Raw genomic sequence first — 24,658 nt, 5'->3', positions numbered from 1 at the left:
GGGAAAATGTCATGTGGTGAATTATCTAGTGAATGCAGTAGTGTACCAGTATTCTATTGGTAAGTTTTTAATATGTTCTGTTGATTCAATTAATGACCTTGGTATTGTTTTTGATAATCAATTGAGGTTTGAAAAATAAAAAGGATTAGATGTATTATGTAAAACCAATTACAGTTTGCTTTGTATGGATTTAAGGTTTAGATGGTTTAACCTGCAAAACTTTACTATGCTGTATAAGACAATCGCACAACCAATAGTTGAATACTGCACATCTGTGCAATTAAATCCAACAAGAAAATCTGATTCACAGCTTATTGAAAAAGTACAAAAACGGGCATCAAAACTTGTTCCTTAATTGAAGTGCCTTATGAGCATAGACCAAGTTGCTTCAGCCCACCATCTTTACAATTCAGGAGAGATTGATTGGACTTAGTTATTGCATTTTGAAGCATTGAAGGTGTTGATGATTTGTCTATTAGTGATTACTATCAGTTTGGCTATTATTTACCCACACAACAAAATTCATTAAAATTGTTTCAGAAAAGAGTTTTAAGAAGGGTTGGAAAGGGTTCTTTTGTAAATCAGTCCATTAGATCAAGAAACATGTCACCTGATCATGTTGTTTGAAGAACTAATGTTACAGCTTGTTGGAATTCCTTTTTATGAAGGGTAGTATATAGAACCATAATATATATGGCATTTGTATAATTTGTTTTACTCAGTACCCCTAAAAAGAGTTTAAGGAATTTGTCTCTTTTTGTATTCTGGTGTATTTACTTATTTTTTAAAATGTATTCAACCTAAGGAGTTTAGTAGTTAATTGTGATGCCAATCAATACCCAGGGGGTACAATTCTTGTGCATTGCCTTTTGTGTATTATTGCTTATTGTTGTTTTTTTTACTGTTAATTTGTAACAAGACACGCCAGTGGCTTACTCCATTTTTTGTCAAAATAAAATAATCAAACAAATAAATAATTATTTAAACTCAATTTGCCCATGTCCCATGTGTTATCATTTATCAATGGACCTTAGTGAATAATATGTAAGCATAAGTAAACAAATTCTAATTTTGGAGGAGTTGAGAAGTTTTTTAAGCCAATTAAAACTTCATATTCAGGCAGGCCAATTCTGTAAAAAAAAAAAAAGCAGTCATCCTTAACACAACCCAACAAGGTATTTTTTGTACAAGAACAAAGAACTGGTTTAGAATTTTTTTGATGGGCTTATTCTGAAAATGTTTCAGATAGCTAAGGCACATTCTGTTGATGAAAAATGAAAGATTGCCAAAGATTGTCCTTTTTGGCCAACCATCTAGGGCTAAACCAAAACAAGGCTTTCCTTGGTTGGAAGGGAAGGATGTTGTAAGGAAGGGTTTGAGGGAAATGAGAGCTTGCTGGGAGGGTGTAAAGAGGGAGGCTTTGAATAGGTTGGGATGGAAAAGTGTGCAGAGCTGTGGTGGCTTCAGAAAGCTTGGTGCTGTGGCGATGTGTTAGAATAAGTAGTAGTAGCAGTAGTTATTCAAACAATGTCACCAGGTTTTGCCTATCAGATCTAGTTTATGAGATATTTGTCGATTGGTTTTTTCTAATAAAAGGCATAACTAAGGAAATAAAAGTGACAGAATGCTTCTAGGGAAACAGTTTACAAAGTAGCAGATGTTGTTTTAGAGAGGAAAATAATAAATAAAGGTAGGAATGCTATTGAAAATGCTCTAAGCTTTGTAAAAAAAAGGGAAAGGGTTAGAACAAGAATTATTTGCTAACATTCATAAGAGAATAAGAGAAATGTAAGGAAAGTAGAGAAAGCATTAAAATATGAACTGAGGAGGTGTAAAGTGGAGGCCATGGATAAAATTGCCAAAGATCTGAAAAATGTAGCCATAATAGAAAAATATTGCATTGACATACTAAAAAACTCAAAGGGAGTGGTCAATCTGGGTTAGTCCCACTTAAAGGTAGGAATGGAGCCTTGAATAGTGATAAGGAAAGAGTTAAAAAGACATAGACAGAACATTTTGTGAGCGTCCTAAACTATGATAAAGTAACAGAAAATTACATAAAAAGAATGAAAAAGTTTGGGACAATTAGGAAGTAATGGAAAATTTAATTCGCAATGTAGATAAAATACCTACATAATCAGCAACAAAGATAGAGAAAGTCATAAAACGATTAGGAAATAATAACACCTTGAGTGCTACAAATTCTTGTAAAAAATAGCATGTTTTTGATGTTTTGACCAACCTACTAGCAGTTTAAGCACATCAATTGAATAATAAAGCAATGAATTTAGCTTATCTGAAAAACTAGATCTGATAGACAAAATATATTTGTTACTTGGATTCTGCACCCAAAAATTACCAAGGAAGAGTTAAACAATTGAGTAAATTTAATGTTTGTGTATTAATTTGCTAGCTAAAAAATAAACATACCCCTTGGCATGAATTTCAACAAGAAGGAGAGTAATAGCAGCTGTTGTAAATTCTATTTAATTCCTTACAAATGACACCTTGTTACTTATTATTTATTGTCCTGCAAGTTAAACTATGGAAAAAATACTGTTTGATTAAAAAATCAAATTTAAGCCAAAGTCACTTATTTCAAATGCAAGGATTTTTTTTTTTTTTTTTTTTGTCATTTTTCAGCATTGTCAATAGTTCAAGGGGTTCTAGGTAGGCAGAAGAGTAAGGGACTGTCTAAGAGGAGAGATACAAAGCTTGGACTTGGGTAATTCATGAAAAATTCAGAGGAAACATTCCTGCAAGATGCTTGTGGAGGAATTTTAAGAAATACATAAAAAGAGAACTTATGTATGTGAACCAAAGCTTCCCCAAACGGGTACACAACAAGCCTTTGGAGATGCAGAAAAAGCAGAGATCTTAGCTGATCAATTTGAAAATACATCTAAAAGCAGCAGAAGACAAAGAACTGATAACCCAAATAAGGCTACTCCATACAATCACAAGCACTGCAATAACAATGAAAAAGAACCTTGGCTTAACTTAAAGGATATCCAAAGAGCAATATCTCAGCTAAAGTAAGGTGCAACAGGAAACACTTTAACAATAACACATGTTAAACATGTCCACAATAACATGTTAAGAGCCCTTCCCATTGAGACCACGCAGATAATTTTAGAACTATTTAACAAGTCCTTAAATGAAGGAGTTGAGCCACAAATATGGAAACATGCTGTCATCTATCCAATCCTAAAACCTGGAAAAGATCTTTAAGAAGACTCTGCTTCTTAAAGGCCAATCTCTACTATCATGCCATACTAAATTACTTGAAAGGGCAATAAAATTAAAGATTATAAAGGCTCTGAATGGCAATATTCAAATTGAACAATGTAGATTCTATGAAGGCTGGAGCACCACTGACACACTAATAAGGCTTAAGCATCATGTAAAAAAAAGGCTTCTTGAAGAAAAGACACACTTGTGGAATTTTTTTTTTTTATACTAAAACAGCATTTGATAGTAAATATTGACAAGCTTGAGGAAAAAATTCAATAGAAGGTACAGTATGTGGCTTCAGGAGTGGATAGCCAGTAGAACATTTTCAGTAAGAATAAAAAGGACATTGTCAACTGTAAGGAATATAGAAAGGGGGGTCCCCCAGGGAGGATAATGTGTGCCTTGTTATTTAAACTATACACTATATCTCAATGCAGATAACCTTCAAAGAGCCAAAATATACCTATATGCAGCTGACTTAGCTATTACAGTTGAGGGCAGACAGAGAGAAGAAATTCAGACATATGCTCAAAAAGCAACAAATTTCTTAGGATAGAGGGAAGCTGAGAAAGAAATTATCCTTTCAGAAGAGAAAACAAGAATGATGATGTTCACCAGTGAAAAAATTAAGCACTAGACCCAAATATATTCCTGAATGGATTGAAAATTAGATGCACAGAGAGTGTCTGCTACCGTGGAGTTCCCCTTGACAGTCAGTTGACCTGGAAAAAAATACAGAAGAACTCAACAGCTGTAGACAGAATGCAAATGCTTATTAATACAATATGTAACAAAAAGTATGAAGTCCAAAGGGATGTTCTAATGCAGTTTTCTAAAGCGATAATCCTCGGAAAAACTAATTATACATCTCTGGTATATGCATCTGCTAACAAAACATTCCTTGCAACATTAAATACAAAATGGAATGAGGCACTAAGAAGGACAACAAATGTACTAAAATCGACACCAATCCCAGCTTTACATATTGAAACATCAACAACTTCACTACCCACAAGAAGAAAAATATTTATGGCAAAATATTTATTAAAGAAGAGGAGAACTGGACAAGAAGAAATTACCAAAAATGAGATCCTAATGGACCCATACCTCATGGATTACAGATTTGAAATTCACAACACCACATCTCTAGTCAAACTTCTAAAGGACTTTCCAACAAATATGTCACCTCTCATAATTCCAACTGACAAGAAAAAAAAATCGAGGGACTAGACAGATATATTTCATGGAAAATCCATGAAAAAATAGGACAAAATCAGGAAGTCTTAGGAGTCCCTGCTGCAATTTGCACTGAGTTAACCTAAAAAAACTACAGAGACTACAGGAATTTTTTACAGATCGATCCAAAATAGTAAGTTACACTGGCTGTGGTATATGCGATGATTATAAAAACAAGGAACCCAGTATAGACTATCAGACCACATAAGTGTTTACTTGGCTGACCTATTTGCTATTGATACAGCAATATACAATAAAAGAAATGTTCAAAGAGGGAAAAGAAGGAAAATATCTAGTATTTTTAGACTCCTTATATTGCCTAAAGTACCTCAAAGTAGCCCACAAGCAAGCCCCAACAATGGCAAGGAATATTGTCCAAAATATAAGAATGACTGAGAAGACAGGAAGCTATGTCTCACTCATATGGATCCCACCCCATGTAGGTGTATCAGGAAATGAAAGAGCAGACCAAATAGCTAAGGATACAACTAAGAAAGACACAATGGAAAATCCACCTTTACCTCATATTTAAACTGCAATAAAGATAGTTGAGAAGCTAAAAGAAGTTGAACTGGAAGAATTAGTGAAAAGATCACTGAACATGTACCTAGAAATCACTGAATACAGATACATAAATAAAAAAATGATGCATCAAGAAAAAAAAGTAGCAGACATAATATTCAGAATGAGGACTGGGCATGCAAAGACAAAAAAGGTTGCTGAAAAGATGGAATATGACACCCATCTGACTGCAATGTCTGTGGAGTGGAGGAAAATCTACAACATATAATTATGGAATGTAAAAAGTACAAGACTGCTAGGTCATGACTGAAGGAACAAGTAGAAAACAGAGGTATTCAGTTCAGAATAAAAGAACTATTAGGAAAGGTTGTGAAAAATAAACAAAAAGATACAGTTAAATATTTAGGACAATATGTAAAGGATACTGGCCTAATTGATGTTCTGTAAAATAATGAATAGAGTAGTATATATGGGTGTATGGCAATGCATGAATTGTAATGTAAACATTGTCTGGTTCTTCCTTCCCTGTTAAAAAATTGTAAATTAAATTTTTAAATATAAAATTGTGTAAGTAAGAATTGAATTATTGGATATTTTACTAGTTAATTTTTTTTTGAATGAATGAATAGTCAAATTATATATAACATAGTTTAGTTACTATTTGTTGAGGGTGTAAAATTAAGTTTTAATTTTATTTTTAATTGGTATTGGATTTACCACTTGTTTTTACGTATTTTTCTCAATAAAAGCAAGATGTCAGTCTGTTGAAATTGATTATATTTCAAAATTGGTAATTTATTATGTTGTTGTTATATATATGATGAAAGTGTATTGATTTTTGTTTTCTTGAATTTTTTTTTGTTGTAATTTTTTGATGTCACTACTATGAGGGATTTCCTAAGGATGGTAGGACATTGCTTTTTATGTAGGAAGTGCAATGAATTTGTTAGTAGTAATATCTTAGGTTTTGTACAGTTTCTGAATTTTTGACTATTATAAATTTTGTATTTATAATTGGTAAAGTTGATATTTTATGAAATTTGACAGGGTAATAGATTAATTGATAGTTTGAGTTTAGTAGATTAGTCAGTACAACAAAGAATGATTGTGAAGATGGTGGGTCAATATAAAACTTATATAGAATTAGTTTTTTTCTTTTCCTTTTTTTAGGCTATAGAAAAAAAGAAGAAGGATCCTTGAGCATAGAGAATAAATTCTGGAAGCTTTATTCAATTAGCCATCTGTTTTTGCTGAAAAATGCTTGAAATATATCTTTCCTCTGATAATTGATCTATTTAAACAGTACCTCACTATTCCTATTAATTATTCATCATGTGAGAGACCTTTTTTGCCTTTAATGGTTGAAGACATGCCATTGCAACTTATATGTAAATATCATAAGAGTCATGTAATAATATAATATTAGACTTGAAATCATCCTGTATTTATGCTTTTGCTTTATGTGGCCTGCTTATTTCAATGGTATTTAATAATAAGGTAAAATTCTAGTTAATTGACTTCTTACTATCTCACAAAGGGTCTAGGTTAGGAAAACAAAACTTTCGGGGATGAATCTACATACTAAAGTATGTCCTGGGAAGGTATTTTGAAGCAACTACCTCCACTCCTTCTCCCTCTAGAGGGCACTGACTTTTGATGACCTTTAAAAATATGTGTGTTATAAAAGTAAAACCTTGCAAAATGGATCTTCTGCTTAATTGAAGTAGAACAAAATTGTTTTCAGCTTCACAACTTAGCTCAATTCCATTTTATAAGGTTTTAAAGATATACAAATACATTTCCTAAATTTTGAAAAAAAAAAACATTGATATGGCTCAAAATTCTACTCAAATAACAGGAATTGCATTTTCAGAACTAAAGGCAGAGAGAAAGCAACTAGTAACTGAAAATTAAGGTAAAATGTTGTTTAGTCAAAATTTCAATAGGTATAGACCTGCCATGTAGGCAAATTTCTGGGCCCTCGAGAGGGAGAAGGAATAGAGATGGGTGCTTTAAAATACCTTCCTGGGACATACTTCAGCCTGTAGACCCATCCTTGAAAGTTTCATTTTCCTAACCTAAACCCTTTCTGAGATAGCAAGAAGTCAATTAACTAGAATTTTACCAATGATAAAAAGCAGTAAATCCACTACCAAATCAATTTAATAAAAAGTAAGAAATAATATTTCACTGAATCATGCATAGCAAAAGTTTAGCAGCACAAGACATTTAATCTTACAGAGTCAAAATCTATTCAAAATTGAATGCAATAGCACAATAGACAGGGCTGTTAGGACAGAATATTCTGTTCTTGTAATTGAAGTTGGGGAAGTGGAGAGGGATAGGTTATGTAACATTAGTGGTGAAGTCTGGTGAAAAAAGCCAAATGTATATGAAATTCACATTTTGAATTTAGTCTAGTAAGATCTTAAGTAACTGGTAACTTTTTCTTCAGTAGTCCTTAAATACAATTCTTGCCCCCTCAATAAAAGTACTGATGCAAGGTCACTAAGTTTAACATCATTTTTTGGGTTTATTTCTAATCTTAGTGCCTAAGAAAACAAACTTTTTTTTTTCTTTTATACATATCTCCTTCCATTTAGAGAGCATTTCTAAATCATTTTCTTTGACAAATATATTGACTCATATTTAAAACTATTGCAACAATGATCTCTGAAAACTAGAAAACTGTTCTGCTACCTGCTTTAAATATCATATCATTATGTAACAATACAAAGATGTACATAGACTACAGGTTAAAATTGGCCTACCCTTAAATACTAACATTATCCAGCCCAAAGGCCTAGGCTATTCTCGAAATTATGACAAGGATAAATCAATAACAAAATATATTTAGTTTAAGGCACCATTCCATCCTAAGTTTTATAGCTGAAATACATAAGTAGTTTAGTTTAGCCCTCAGTTCATCAACAAAAACTATTAAGACACATCAAGAGTAGGCCTGTTCTTTCCCTTAAGCCATATCTTTAATAAAAATCTTATTCCGTATTTCTTCTTACAAGGAATTTGAAGGTATTTTCTTTCGTCCAAAAAAACTATATCACGTGCGTTGAACATTGAATATTGGGCTAAAAACACTCATTAATTTTTATAGATGGAATGGCAGAAATAATGTTCTACCCTACCATGAGCAAGTATTGAGGGCAGTTTCCGCGAGATGCTTTAACTGCTGAAAAGTAAAAACAAGGAAGTGTTTGAAGTTTTCGCCAGTACAGTGTTACCGACCCTGATGAAGCGATTCTGTCACAAATTGATCGATATAATTCGTCTGTCAAGATCCATCCGTGGGCCAATGTTTTACAGCAGTTTTCGACATCTGTTTCTGTTTGTTGCGTTTTTGCCAGATGAATTAGAGTATTATGTTTCTTTGTTTTGTTGTTCTTTTTGTACAGTTTTTTATACCCATTAATCTGTTTTTTGATTAATGGGTATTAAGCACATTCATCCCCTTTAATATTTAAAATACCCACGTTTGAGGTAAGACATGAAATTAGTAGTAAATTTAATGGTGATTCAGGAGTTAAGCAGGTTTGTGTCCCACCCAGATTTACGTGGATTAATTTTTAAAAAATTTGTTCCGTATAATAAGTTCTTCAAGGAAAAGTAAAGATTTCCACTAAACCAAAAATGAGGAGAAATAGAATTAAATAATAAACCAAGCGTAAAATTACCACAAATCAGCATCATTAAATAAATGAAACCCGAATTGAATAGAAATGGTAAAAAAATTTGTAGAATTAAAACTGAGGAGATATTAACATGACTAGGGCTCACAACTGATGGCCAGAATATAATTTGCACTCTACCGAAGAAAATACAAATGAATGGGCATTTTCAGTATGCTTTAATTTGTCCCTTAAAATCTTAATAATTTTTATTTATAAAATTTATAAGAGTGAAAAACTAAAAAAAAAAGTTTCAGTAAAGTACAAATTATGTTCTGACCTTAAGAATGCATAAGGGTTGTGAACCGTAATCATGTTAATTTCTGTTGTTTATAATTTGACTCGATTATTTATTGTAATTTCTGTTCAGAGCATCTCAAGGGCATGTTCATTGCTATAGGTTCCAGTACAGAAAAATATTCGATTAGAAACTCTATCTCATTTTGCTTAAATCTTAATATCTTTAGTATGTCGCAAACTGTGGGCAGTTTTCTAGCTTGGGAGTATTCAAATATTCTTTTTAGTGCATCATATTCAGACTTCCATCTTGAAGCAGTAGGCCGAATCAACTTTTTCTCAAAAACTTATTCTTTACGATCTGTGGCCTTTTGAAATTCCACACTGACTGACACTTTGCTTTGACATTTAACACTGTTTTCCTGAAGTTATGGTCCTTTTTTAAGGCGCGCTTTTCATCAGTTATTGCCAACACGTTCAGCGTGTGGCTGCAACAGCGAAAATGCTGTGGCAATTACATCTCCAGCTCATACTCAGACCCTTCGCCTGGAAACTTGTGAACATGGTCACTGTTGTCACTCTTAGTTTCCGCTCCTGTTTTTTTTTCAGAAGCTGAAGCGTGATTCAAACTGCCCCTATCTTCACATACAAGGGAAAAAGTTGTGGTAACAGATTCACTTTTGTTACTGATGGCGACAATGAACCAACACGTCCAAACCAAAGATTTTGTGCAAATCAGTTGTCTCAATATTATTCGGCTCTCCGTTCTGAATATCAGTGTCAGCATCCGATTCACCTTCTTCAATGTCTGACTCAATAGCAAGCTTTGCATTCTGTTTGAATACTTTCACAAAATTTGATGCATTGTCCGTCACAATAGCTCTCACTTTTTCTAAATTGGTGTCCAAACCATACTCTCGAAAAATGCGAAGATCCTTTCAGTTATTCTGACAAACGTATGTGAACCTTCAAATCTTCTAACAGCCAGAATCATTGGTAAAAGATGATTTTTACTGTCTAAGACAGGAGCAGTGACACCTATGAAACTCCTGTTGCCGCTAGACCAGATATTCCAAGTCATTATGACGATTATCATTGAGTGTGAACTTGATATTCCTCATGGTCCTGGGCACATAATGATGCAACAGTTGTCTTGTAAATCATGTAAGTAAATTAATCAGTTATTAAACGACTTTTGACTGAGAAAACTGAATCATACAAAGCTAAAAACCTGAATCTTAAAATAGATTAAATAAAAAAAAACAAGTTTTTTCAACTGAAAGTAATGAGCGACATTAAAACTTAAAACGAACAGAAATTACTTCGTATATGAAAGGGGCTGCTTCCTCATCAACGCCCCGCTCTTTACGCTAAAGTTTGACTCATTCTCTCAACTCTTCTTTTTAAAACAGTAAAAAACTTTAGCGTAAAGAGCGCGGCGTTGATGAGGAAGCAGCCCCTTTCATATACGAAGTAATTTCTGTTCGTTTTAAGCTTTAATGTCGCTCCTTACTTTCGGTTGAAAAAACTTGTTTTTTTTTATTTAATTTCTGAACGTTTTTGAATCAATGCATGTTTTGATTTTGGCTCTCCGCAGAGAAATAATTACAACGAAATTTGCATATTTTTTGGAGGGGGGGGGGGTAAATGGCTTTCTCATAATTTTGATCGAATGATTTTGAGAAAAAAAAGAGTGGGTGAGGAAGCCTAGTTGCCCTCCAATTTTTTGGTTAATAAAAAAGGCAACTAGAACTTTTAATTTTTTACGAATCTTTTTATTAGTAAAAGATATACGTAACTTATAAACTAGCTTACGTCAAGAATTTTTATTCTCATGTTTTTATTACACATACGAGAGCGTTCGCCCCTTCGTCAGTACCTCTCTCTACACTAAATCTTAAATTTTGGCCCAATTCATTCAGAATGACCCCTGAATCACAATCACTAAAGCCGTAGAATAAATAGTTGACATTACTAAAAATACTTTAGCGTAAAGAGCGAGATGTTAGGAGGAGGTGAGCCCCTCATATGGGTAATAATTTCTGTTCGTTTTAAGTTTTAATGCTGCTCCTTACTTCCAGCTGAAAAAACCTTTTTCATATTTATTTTTTCATTGTTTTTTTTTTAAATAATACTAGTAAATCCTGCGCTCCCTTCATGGAAATTTTCTTCCCCCATGACAAATTCCTCGATGGAAAGTTCCCCCAGTATATCCCCCTCTTTTCAACCCCTCCCCCAACCAAAAAATCCTCCTGAAAACACCTGTACACTTCCCAATAACCATTACTATATGTAAGCACTGGTCAAAGTTTTTAACTTATAGCCCCTCCCACGGGGACTGTGGAGGAGTAATTTGTCCCCAAAGACATAGTTATAAGGTTTTTTGACTATGGTTAATAAAATGGCTATCTCAGAATTTTGATCCGTTGACTTTGGGAAAATAATTAGCGTGGGGGGGGCCTAGGTGCCCTCCAATTTTTTTCGTCACTTAAAAAGGGCACTAGAACTTTCCATTTCCGTTAGAATGAGCCCTCTTGCAACATTCTAGGACAACTGGGTCGATACAATCACCCCTGGGAAAAAAAAACAAAAAACAAACAAATAAAGACGCATCCGTGATCTGCCTTCTGGCAAAAAATACAAAATTCCACATTTTTGTAGATAGGATCTTGAAACTTCAACAGTAGGGTTCTCTGATACGCTGGATCTGATGGTGTAATTTTCATTAAGATTCTATGACTTTTAGGGGGTGTTTCCCCCTATTATCTAAAATAACACAAATTTTCTCAGGCTCATAACTTCTGAAGCGTAAGACTAAACATGATGAAACTTATATATTTAAAATCAATATTAAAATGCGATTCTTTTGATGTAGCTACTGGTATCAAAATTCCATTTTTTAGAGTTTTGGTTTCTATTGAGCCGGGTCGCTCCTTACTACAGTGCGTTACCACGAACTGTTTGAAACACAATAACAAAGAAACAAGACTTATTCATATAATTAACAATCAACGAAATCACTAGAAAACAAACTAAAGAGGCTTTGTGCAATCCTAGGCTCATCCTGGTGGACGGACAATATTTTGAATATCGTTTTCTGCTGGCGGTGCTTTTCTATCAACAAGAGTCCAAATCCTGCACACACAGTCCCAAGCCTATTACCTCCGACTCATTATGTATTCAAGCCTACAAATATTATGCTACTGCAGGGAGTTGACCCATAGTAGATAAATTACCTAGGACGAAGTCTCTCAGCCTGAAAACGCCCATCAAAACAAGCCAAGCCCAGAAGAAATATCCAATAATCAGAATCCCGTACGAATGCTGTGATGTTTAGTAGGCTATAATTTTCTCAAGGGGCACCACTCCTCAAGTGGGAAAAGTTGACCGCAAGTTCCCCAGTCTTGCAGGTACCCCAAAAGGGTCGAGCTAGCCCTTTACAGAGACTGTTTTCCACAGATCTGGATCTTACGCCCTGTCGCAGTTGACCTCAACCCGTTACTTCTTTCTACCCATTTCCTTGGTTAACTCAAGTAGTGTGAATTTAAGTTTTAGTTTCAACATTTCGTTGGTAAATGTTTAAAAAAAATTGGTACCATTCCACTGATGCAAACTTTGTTACAAAGCTTCAAGTCGCTTGCTGAGATCCCCTTTCATTTCTGTACACCATAGTTTCAACACATCGAAGAAAATTCCTCCATTTTGTCGCTTCTTCCTGTGAAGCCGGTGGTGGACTTTGGAAATGAAAGAATAATGGTCAGGCCCTTTTATATACCCTGTATCGAAACATCGGTGTCCTCATACCAGAAAATCACCCATAACAGAAATAATTGATGAACAGGAAAATTCTCTGGAGAGCAAAGGTATTAATCCTGACATAAAATATTTTGCAAGGAAATCAAAAGTCAATTGTAAAGATAGAAGCTGTTGGGGACAAATATTTGTCCATCTAATATCTACCCCCCTCATGAGAGCCTAAAATGAAAAGTCATAAAAATAAAACCTATAATTCCTACGATATGTCTATGGCTGGTCTGTCCAAGGAAAAATTCAGGACAGAAATTCCAAAAAGCCCCTCAGAGCCATTAGAGGTGAAATTCAACTTCTTAAATTCTCTAAGGTAAAATAATTATCAAGGTACTGTACCGACTTTTTTTTTTTTTTTTTAGCAAGCTACGATCCCTTGGTATTGAAATTAGCAAACTACAACCCTCCAGATCCCAAGTATCTCGGCTAGGAAACTCAAAACCCTGTATTTTTTTTTACAAAAAATTTGGGTATTATAAGTTTAATAAGACACAATATAATAAATTAGATAATGCATCGTAAAAAAAAAAAACAACAAACACTGGTATGTAGTAAAACCGGGAATTTATAACCGGGTAAGAAAAATGAATAATTCTAACATTAGACTATTTGACAAGAAAAATATTAAATTACACGGAACATAGACATAAGTTGTAAACCAGAAGATTTAATCAGCGTTGCCAGTCAACTTTTTCAGTTTAATACAAGTTTGATGATGATAGATTAGGTTAGGTCTGGTTAGGGTTAGCATACGTTAGGTTTTTTACCCATTTCTCATATTTATAAAACCATATTCAACCTAATCTAACCTTTTATACAAACATAACATAATCTAACCCAACCTAAAATACCATCATAGCTTGCATAAAACTGAAAAATCTGACTCGTAAAGCTAATTGGTAGAAGAGAAAATGGAATTTCGTACATTCACCGTTGAATGTCGATATTAACCAGATTTCGGACATTCACGGTAACAAAGTGTTTGTAAACATACGTAATATATAAATAAGCTTTCACAAAACTAAACGAGAGAGATGACAGATATTTTTGAACGATATCCATAGTTTGTCTGCACCGTCACAAAATAACAGATGCACTAAAAAAGGCGAAAAAACACATTTCTATATAAAACAACAGTATATCTAAGGAAAACACCGAGTCGAAACAAAAAGCCAAGTATTAAAAATATTTTCTTTTTGTCAGGATATTTCCTCATTTTCTTTCTTTTCTTGTTTAGCGCTGAATACAGACTGCGAATATCTACCAGAAAATTATATGGGTCCTCAATAAAGTTGATGAAGAAAAGTGTGAGCGAGTGATGGTTAATTTCTTGGAAAGAACAAGGGCTTGTAGGGTTAGCATGACGGGTCATATGCTCGACATTGTGTTTTACGTATAATCTAAACACCTCCCGAAAAGAATGATGTGAGTTGTTTGCTTCTATCAAATAAATAAATTTGATTAATAGTAAGTTCAAATCTGGCATTCTTTCTTTAGCAACCTTATATTTAAATTTATGACAAAAAATGGTTCCAAAATCTTCTACCCTATGTGCTGTTATCAATAACACTTATTACGAATTAAGCCTACGCATTCTCGACAATTTAAATATTTGCATTTCGGTATTTAACTTTTGTTTTCTAAATTCAATGGATATTGAATCACTAAAGGTACTAAGAATCACTAAGTATGGTGAATTTAGAATCACTGTAACAAAGCCTTTAAGTTTAGAAACAACTCCTTTGCCCCATCCTGTTGTAAACTTCCTTTTTACCCTTTTCCACAAAGTTTCATTGCACTTAGAATTTTTTATACGATTTCAGTAGAATATAATACTTTAAAATACTCTCTACAATAATACTCTAGCAATAATACTATCTCTATAATATTCTGAAAATAGTGATTTTGAGACTGCCACCTTATATTAATAAAGAATATTGGTACCCAAACTAGTTTAATTCTAGGTAAACTCTTTGTTGTAATACCTCCCTACCTTTATTTTGAGATAAAAAACGAGCATAAAAGAGGTTTTCGAGTTATGAATCCTCCCAAAAATAAGATGAATACTGGAGCCAAAACAAGTTAAATTCTAGCTAAGCTCATAGTTTAAGGCCTATCTATCGTTGTTTGAGATAAGAACAGAGTATAAAAACGGGATTTCGCACCAAGAATCGTCCAAATTGTACAGAATTCCTTCTAGCCCCCCTGTGGATTTTCCGCTTTTCTTATGGCTCCAGATAAATAGCCAAAAAACAATTACGCAGCAGGTAAATTAATCATCACAACCCTTCTTTCAACGTGTATGAATACACTCAAAATTATGCACTTTGGTTTGTCAAACGCCTTCTATATTAACAATACGCCCTTATGGTAATGCCCGGGCCACATTATAATCCCACTTTTGGATGAAATCACAATTAGACATGACCAAAGCACCAATAATGTATCCCAAAACGTAATTTGAGTTGATCATTGTAGAAATTTCAAGTGCAAAATCTACGTTTGGCCGATCAGAATAATGATAAGACATTAAAAAAGATAGACGTTAATTTTAATCAAAATAGGTGTAACTCACGAGACTCGTCTGAATCTAGGTTTCAACAGCTAGTTAGAAATGGCAGGAATTAGTTATTTGAAAAACAGAGTTACATTCACACTTCAGTATATTAGATAGGTAGATTTTAGTTAAAAGTGCTGTGCCTTAAAAATGGTACTTGCTTTCAGTTAAAATTCAAGAAATGCTCTCTTTGAAAAGAAACAAATTATGACCCAATATTCGAACTCATTGAATTTGATTTTTGACTTTAATAAAATGACAGAAAAATAAATATTAAAAAAGAATAAAATACCAAATAATCTTACAAAGCATAGAATTTAGATATCATCAATGCATTATTTCGGTCTTAGACAACTGATAACAAATTCCGGTCAATGTCTGTTGACTGATCAGACTAAAATATTATGCATTACAATCATTGTGGGGTCTAAAATTGTTAAAGGCAGGAGACAGTTGCAAGTAATTAATTGTCATCTATAATAATTGTTTTCGGGAAGTTGCAATTTGACATGGAGACTACCAATTTAAACAAATAAATATGTATATACATAATCCTCGGAGGCTCAGTCGGTAGAGGCGTTAGTCTCGTAAATCGAACTCGGGTGAGTTCGAGCCATACTCGGGGCACTTTTTTTCCAACTAAGAAATATGGAAACGAATGCTTTTTTAAATACGGATTGAATGACAAAACGTCGAATGGAGGGGAGGGAGGATTGCTTGGTGCCTCGAAAACAGCTTTTATTGCTTTTATATTTTCCATTCCTGTGTACTTTTTATTTAGGTTCAATGAATAAGTATACGCACACGTATTTATTCATGTGCGGTTTCTTGCATAATTTGGATCACCGATTTGGAATTCTGCTTTGCTTTATAGGTAATAGTCAAAGATCTTTCAATGTTAGGCACCAAATTATACTACTTAAAATTCTACTCTTTATGAAAATGTTCCTCATTTTCTTCATTGTATCCTCCGTCCGGGAAATCTAACTTATTGTGACTTTTCTTATGTTATTTCACCGACATTTGTTTATGTCATAATGTCTTGGTTAATAGTGTGCTTTAACGGAGTCGATAAGTACACGGTGATGTCTTTTTGAGGAGGTAATTATGGGGATATTTTTAAGGGGAGATTCTTTCTTCCTCTAAAATGCAAAAGCTGATAAACAAAAAGAAAATAGAAATATCGATAAAGGAAACGCACAAATTCAGGTCAGTTGATGATGTAGTCAATAGGCAAATAATAACTGAAAAAAATTAATATATATTAGTCACTGAGCATCAGTAAATAAATAAGATAAAGAATAAAATAATGATGGTAAAATGATAAAAAGACTAATTATGGTTCTCAGTAAAATCAGGTCTCAGGTACCCATACCTTCTCACTTTAGGATCTAGAATCTGAGTAGCAGTTTAATAATTTCGAGACCTGCATGTACCTTGGGTCGGAATAGCTGCTTGTTAATTTAGGTACCTCTGGAAATCTTACTAATTAATATAGTCTCTCCGTGTAAAGGAACACTGTGTGCAACTTAGAAACAATCAGTTTTCGACCTTCATAAGTTATAAATTTGGTTCCAAGAGGTAGAGCTTCTGGGAAATCCTTTCCGATTCCTTTTTCTCGGTCATGGCAATCATAAATATTTTATAGCAAGAGTAGAACTATAAATCTTGCGAGTTTGAATTTTTGGTCTTACAGGAAGGAGGTAAAGGTAGTAAATTAACGAAGGTTGATTCTCAATTTACTTCTATCTATATTATTGGCAGTGATTTCTAGCATAGATCTTCCCAGCAGTGATCTTCCTAGCATAACTGAGTTTCGTTCTATTTAACAAAACTTAGTTAACTAACATGTCTCTTGTTAAATTAGCAGGCTCTGGCCCGACGTTAGATTTAAAGGGGTCCAGCCAGTGTTGCCAAAGCTTTGAGATAAACTGTACCAGTTTTTCAATGAAGATTGTACCACGAGAGATTAATTTGTACCATCCGAACAGCAGGTTAAACATTTGCCGTACCAAAAAGAAATTATTCGAAATACTAAAATTTAAACAGATATCTGAGCCAGTGAGGAGCAAGTAAATCCAAAATATGTCGGAAAATTTGGTTTTGCCAAAAAAAAAATCCAAAAGTACCGTATTGTAATAGGACCTCTAAATTGTACCAAAACGGGACAATTCTACCACATTGGCAGAGCTAAGCCTAAACCAGGTACCAAAGAACTGACTTCCATTTTACCAAATAGTTATTGGTAGAAGTAGTTATCTCGATTCTAAAAGAATTTTTCATCTATGGTCAATAGTAAAAATTATCAAAAACTTACACAATGCTTGCACATTTATTGACAGGCTAAGCCTACTTAATGAAGCTAATTCTTGCTTAGAATGTTACATTTGAACTGAGTTTCAGCAATAGAAGCACCTTCCATATTAAAAAGAAATCAGCAGTGTCAGTTGGGGGACATTTGCCCTCCCCTCTTTGTAAAAAGAGATATTTTGGTATTTTCATTGACAACCATCCTTGTTTTGGCAATGTCATGGAAATTAACTGACCTTCCCCCCCCAATATTTTCATGAATTATGGCCACTGGAAGCAATAAATGAACTTGATATTTATTTATTTAATAAACTTCAGAAAGATATTCACTGGTTAATGGAGACACACAGTCAAATATTCAAAATGTTTTATTCGTTCAAACCATAGAAAATAAGCAGATTGGAGGGAACTCTATTTGATACTCAACTGCCATCTAGTCTCTGAAAGCAGGATTGTAATGCCAGGCTTTAATATTGACTTGTTAATATTGACATACTATGCTGCTAGTATTAACCTACAGCAGTATAATTCAAATAATAAATAAAAGTGTAATTCAAATAACAAATCGCATTTTCAATTGAATCCAACAATTAATGCCTAAAAGAAACAAAAATGCTTGGCTTTTTGGAAGAAGGTTTAACGCTTTAGTGCCTTTTTTACTCGTACAAGTACACTACATTAACGCGGCTTATCAACAATTCGCTTAAGACGTCTTTATTAAGAGATAAAAAGAAGTGAAACAAACTAAAAATAAAACAGAACCAGCGTTTCTTTATTTGCAATGTTCTTTGCTTTTTCTGGGGCTAAGGGCAATAATTCTGACCAATTTAAGGGGAAGAGGGATTCCACCCACAAAGAAGATTATTTATCTACATAAGACGGAAATAAGACCAATTCTGTCATATGGGGCTGGAATCTGGGTCATTTCGACTCAAGTCAAACCCGCATCACCTCTTTGATAACGGGTACAAAGGCTAACCAACTCAATAATAAACTGAGCATCTCACGGAACTACCATGGCATCTATGGAGCTATAACGATGACTTTCTTGGTAAAAACTCCCCAAATATATAAAAATGAAAATATTTGCGTCTAGAAGTTTTCCAGTAAGACCCTCTCCCCACTCACACACAAACACATAAGCTTCTGCGAGGACATTACTTCCGGGCAAACTGGAACTGCAATTGGTAACTAGCTTAAACTTGACCTTTTTCTTAAAAAGAACAAAGCATAATTTGCTTCATTAGTATTAGAGGTGCACAAGGCCACCTTGTGCCCTTGGGCACAAGGTGGCATAAAGGTCAAACAAAAATGCGCTTTTAAGATCACGATATTCAATTATTCAGGCCCATTGAACAAAACAAAGGATATGGGAATAGGGGGGTGGGGGTGGTTTCGCCCTCTTTCACGCGTGCAAGAACGATTATTATTTTGAATAATGAGTAATAATTGTACATTGTGCCTTATCGTTTCTGCTATGGCATTTCTGTCATCTTGTAGTGCAAAACAACAATTTTGGCCCAAAGCTAATCAAGTTAAAAATATCCAAAAAACATTATATAAAGCTTCCCAGTTTCAGAGGCTGTAATGTCGCGCGGTGCCCTGTTCGTTTCTAATAATGCGCGTAGAAATAAACGAGTAAAATAGACATATATTTTAAAGCTTACAATATGTATAGATAATGAAGTGGTAAAAAAAAAGAAAAAAAGAAGAAAAACATGTACTAAATAGTCGATGAGTCAGTTACAGCCTTTGGAACCCCTTGCCGCTCCTAAGTTCCGACATTGATTAGATTACCCTGTTAGTGTTTTTTTTTCTTTTCTTTTTTTTTCAATCAAGGAGCTACCAGCGTATTCATGGAGCTAATTATAGAACTTTAACTTATAGAAATTTATAGAAGCAGCAATAAAAAGTGCTTTCAGGCTGCAGATTTTCGGTCAAAGGACTCGGATACAGCAAATTCAAAATGGGAAGTTCAGTAGGCATGTGGACACCTTGTGGATATAAATCGAATCAAATTAAAACCCACAGGACCTCTTTGAGAAGACCTTAAACACTAACCTGTCTAATAATCATCTCAGTTTACTATGGAACTGCCACGGTATCCATGGAGCTTGTGGATGCTTGTAGATGCTTGTGACTCATTTCTGCTTCGGTTATAGGACCTACACATGTCCAAGGACAATGTTTCCCCATTGATAATAATTTCCCATTTTAAGGCAATTTCAGTAGGGAAGATTCTCGTAAGGAATAGAAAAAAGTTCTGAATGACTAACAAAATTGGATCAATATATTCCCGTTTTGTGAAACATTTGCTTCATCTGCCTCCGTGGTACAGGAGTGCGCAAGTCACTGCCAAATTCAGTCACTATACCTGACGTCATCGTCGCTAGACGGATAGCAAAGCACAAAAGAAAGGTCATTTATCCGACTGGTCCCATTTTTTATTCAACTATTTTATCAATATATTTTTTTTTATTTTATTTTGCATTTTCGCCCCTTTTTCGTTTTTTGTCAGTTTTGTTCTTAGAGTTTTTTTCTTTTCTCCTTTTTTTTTCTCTTAAGTGCTCCGTGTAGGTTTGTGTTAATTTGACCGGCTTTTCAATTAATTTTACTGTCAAGACTAGTCGAAATAATAGCTACCATTCCTAAATCATATTTTAATGGTAATTTGTTTTCCCTTATTAAGTTTTTATTAAGAATCTTTTTTTATTTTTTTTTTATTGCAACGGGCTGTGGTTTGTTCTTTACTTGGCTGCAGATACCAGTGCAACCATGATAAATGAATAGATCAGCACTGCTTCACTGAAATAATTCATTATGCAGATGGTGAACGAACTAGTGGAAAATCGAGAATGAGTAAGAATATACTAGAATTTCCCTGATTTGGATGAAGGAATGACGATTTGTCACCAAGGGAAACAACTGATTATTCTATTTTATATTTGATTGTTTTCTAAATAATGCTGGGAAATCCGATGCCCCCTTCATGGAAAATTCCCTTCCCCCATACAAATTCCTCCATAGAAAGATCCTCCCACGCTCTCTCGTATCATTCTAGGACCACTGAGTTGATAGGATCACCCCTGGAAAATAAAGAGAAAAAAAATGAAATAAACACGCATCTGTGATCTTTCTTCTGGCAAAAAATACAAATTCCACACTTTAAAAGATAGGAGTTTTAAACCCCTACAATAAGGGTCTCTGATACGCTGAAACTGATGGTATGATTTTCATTAAGATTTTACTACTTTTAGAGAGTATTTCCCGTTTTTTTTTTAAATAAAGCAAATTTTCTCAGGCTCGTAACTTTTGATAAGTAGGACTAAACTTGATGATACTTATATATTTAAAATCAGCATACAAATCTGATTCTTTTGATGCATCTATTGGTATCCAAATTCTTTTTTTTAGAGTTCCGGCTACTATTGAGCAAGGTTACCCCTTACTTATATTCGTTACCACGAATTGTTTGATAATAATGTAATACCACCTAACCATAAAACAAGGCATCTGTTATTTTAAATTCAGAAAAATCAAAAGCGAGGGGCAAAAAATTTGTAAAAAATAAACTGTTTCCTACTTTTATCAGATAGGTAGATTTTAGTTAAAAGTGCTGTGCCTTAAAAATGGTGCTTGCTTTCAGCAAGAAATGCTCTCTTTGACAAGAAACAAATTATGACCCCGTTATTCGAACTCGTTGAATTTGATTTTTGACTTTAATAAGATGATAAAAAATAAATATTGAAAAAGAATAAAATACCAAATGATCTTACAAAGCCCAGAATTTAGGTATCATCAATGCATTATTTCGGTCTTAGGTAACTGATATAAAATTCCGGTCAATGTCTGTTGACTGAACAGACTAAAATATTAGCACCTTTCATGCATCACAATCATTGTGGGGTCTAAAATTGTTAAAGGCAGGAGACAGTTGCAAGTAATTAATTGCCATCTATAATAATTGTTTTCGGGAAGTTGCAATTTGACATGGAGAGTACCAATTTAAACAAAGAAATATGTATATATAATCCTCAGTGGCTCAGTCGGTAGAGGCGTTAGTCTCGTAAATCGAACTCGGGTGATTTCGAGCCACACTCGGGGCACTTTTTTTCCAACAAAGAAATATGGAAACGAATGCTTTTTTTAAATACGGATTGAATGACAAAACGTCGAATGGAGGGGAGGGAGGATTGCTTGGTGCCTCGAAAACAGCTTTTATTGCTTTTATATTTTCCATTCCTGCGTACTTTTTATTTAGGTTCAATGAATAAGTATACGCTCACGTATTTATTCATGTGCGGTTTCTTACATAATTTTGCTCGCGGATTTGGAATTCTACTTTGCTTTATAGGTAATAGTCAAAGATCTTTCAATGTTAGGCACCAAATTATACTATTTAAAATTCTACTCTTTATGAAAATGAAAATTCTTCATTGTATCCTCCGTCCGGGAAATTTAAGTTATTGTGACTTTTGTCTTGGCTAATAGTGTGCTTTAACGGAGTCGATTAGTACACGGTGATGTCTTTTTGAGGAGGTAAAATGGGAATATCTTTAAGGGGAGATTTTTTTTTTTTTTTCTAAAATGCAAAAGCAGATAAACAAAAAGAAAATAGAAGTATTGATAAGGGAAACGCAAAAATTCAGGTCAATTGATGATGTAGTCAATAGGCAAATAATAACTGAAAAACATAAATATATAATAGTCACTGAGCATCAGTAAACAAATAAGATAAAGGCTAAAATAATGATGGAAAAATGATAAAAAGACTAATTATAGTTCTCAGTAAAATCAGGTCTTTGGTACCAAAACCTTTTCACTTTAGGATCTAGAGTCTCAGTATCAGTTTAATAATTTCAAGACCTGCAGGTACCTTTGGTCGGAATAGCTGCTTGTTAATTTAGGTACCTCTGGAAATCTAACTAATTAATATAGATGGCACTACAGTCTCTCTGTGTAAAGGAACACTGTGTGCAACTTAGAAACAATCAGTTTTCGACCCTCATAAGTTAAAAATTTGGGTCCAAGAGGTAGAGCTTCTGGGAAATCCTTTCCGATTCCTTTTTCTTGGTCAGGGCAATCATAAATGCTTTATAGCAAGAGTAGAACTATAAATCTTGTGAGTTAAAATTTTTGTTCTTACAGGAAGGAGGTAAAGGTAGTAAATTAGCGAAGGTCTATTCTCAATTTACTTCTTTCCATATTATTGAAAGTGATTTCCTAGTATAACTGAGTTTCGTTCGATTTAACAAAACTTAATTAACTAACAACTCTCTTGTTAAATTAGTAGGCTCTGGCCTGACGTTAGATTCAAAGGGGTCCAGCCAGCGTTGCCAAAACTTTAAGATAAACTGTACCAGTTTTTCAATGAAGATTGTACCACGAGAGATTAATTTGTACCATCCGAACAGCAGGTTAAACATTTGCCATACCAAAAAGAAATTATTCGAAAGACTAAACCTTAAACAGATATCCGAGCCAATAAGGAGCAAGTAAATACAAAATGTGTCGGAAAATTTGGTTTTGCCACCAAAAAAAATCCAAATGTACCGTATTGTAATAGGACCTCTAAATTGTACCAAAACGGTACAATTCTACCACATTGGCAGCGCTAAGCCCAAACCAGCTACCAAAGAACCAAAGATGAAGAACTCTTTACTAGCTTCAAGTAAAACTCACTGATAGTTCCACTAGTTTAAATCATTCGCATAAGTTTTAAAATATTTTTAGTCTAGAATCCAGGAATATAACCATACGCCAGGAAGGAAGATAGAAGAATGTATATAATCCACAAGAGAAAAAGGATTGAACAACTTATATATTTAGTTACCTTAGGTCCTCCAAGTTCAGCTCTGCCAAAGATATTGAGTTTCCGCCGAGACACTAATAGAGTGATAGTGAGTATAGCAAATACAGTGAAAACTACAACTCCAAAACTTAAACTTCCAGCTCTGACGACGAATTTGTCTCCCTAAAAAAGCAAAGAGCAGTTAGAAAAGAAAGGTTAAGATAAAACATCGCAAAGGAAAATATAATACAAATAATAAATAAATGGATCACATTGCTTCTTGGAAGAAGGTTTAACGCTTTAGTGGCTTTTTTACTAGTACATGTACACTACGTTAACGTGGTTTATCAAGAATTCGCTCAAGGCGTCTTTATTAAGAGATAAAAAGAAGTGAAATAAACTAAAAATAAAACAGAACCAGCGTTTCTTTGTTCGCAATGTTCTTTGCTTTTTCTGGGGCTAAGGGCGATAATTCGGACAAATTTAAGGGGAAGAGGGATTCCACCCACAAATAAGATTATTTATCTACATAAGACGGAAATAAGACCAATTCTGTCATATGGTGCTGGAGTCTGGGTCAATTCGACTCAAGTTAAAACCCGCATGACCTCTTTGATAACGGGTACAAAGGCTAGCCTGCTCAATAATAAACTGAGCGTGTCTCGGAACTACCATAGTATCCATGGAGCTATGACTATGACTTTTTTTTTAGTAAAAACTCCCTAAATGTATAAAAAAGAAAAGATTAGCGTCTAGAAGTTTTCCAGTAAGACCCTCTCCCCACTCGCACACAAACTTCTGCGAGGATATTACTTCCGGGCAAACTGGGACAGCAACTGGTAACTAGCTTAAACTTGACTTTTTTCTTAAAAAGAACAAAGCATAATTTGCTTCATTAGTATTAGAGGTGCACACGGCCACCTTGTGCCCTTGGGCACAAAGTGGCTCAAGGGTCAAATAAAAGAGTACCTTTAAGATCACAATGTTCAATTATTCAGGCCCTTTGAACAAACCAAGGGATATGGGAAGAGGGGGGTGGGGGTGGTCCAGCCCTCTTTCACGCGTGCAAGAACGATTATTATTATTTTCAATAATGAGCAATAATTGTACATTGTGCATTGTCGTTTATGCTATGGCATTTCTGTCATCTTGCAGTGCAAAACAACAATTTCGGCCCAAAGCTAATCAAGTAAAAAAGATCCGAAAAACATTATAGATCAGTAGGCATGTGGATACCATGTGGATATAATTCGATTCGAGTCAAATTAAAACCCACAG

The 24,658-nt window shown here is 34.2% G+C and overlaps 2 protein-coding genes across 3 annotated transcripts in view; one reads left to right on the top strand and one right to left on the bottom strand.

Moving 5' to 3' along the window:
• LOC136026655 (small ribosomal subunit protein uS9m-like) overlaps nucleotides 1-24,658 on the top strand; it is a 507,124-nt gene that overhangs the window by 402,599 nt on the left and 79,867 nt on the right. The gene's annotated exons all lie outside the window — the stretch shown is intronic.
• Nucleotides 1-24,658, bottom strand: part of LOC136026653 (DNA-directed RNA polymerase III subunit RPC5-like) — a 140,953-nt gene that overhangs the window by 57,957 nt on the left and 58,338 nt on the right. The window contains exon 11 of one of the 2 annotated variants that reach the window (XR_010617377.1): nucleotides 23,423-23,563. The exons of the other annotated variant lie outside the window; for it this stretch is intronic. The gene's annotated coding sequence lies outside the window, so the exon portion shown is untranslated. The remainder of the gene's footprint in view (nucleotides 1-23,422; nucleotides 23,564-24,658) is intronic. 2 annotated transcript variants of the gene reach the window in all.

The sequence above is a fragment of the Artemia franciscana genome, chromosome 4 (assembly GCF_032884065.1).
Source record: "Artemia franciscana chromosome 4, ASM3288406v1, whole genome shotgun sequence".
Classification (NCBI taxonomy): Eukaryota; Metazoa; Arthropoda; class Branchiopoda; order Anostraca; family Artemiidae; genus Artemia; species Artemia franciscana.
The sequence above is the reverse complement of the archived record's forward strand: the minus strand, read 5'-3'. Positions and strand labels throughout refer to the sequence as shown.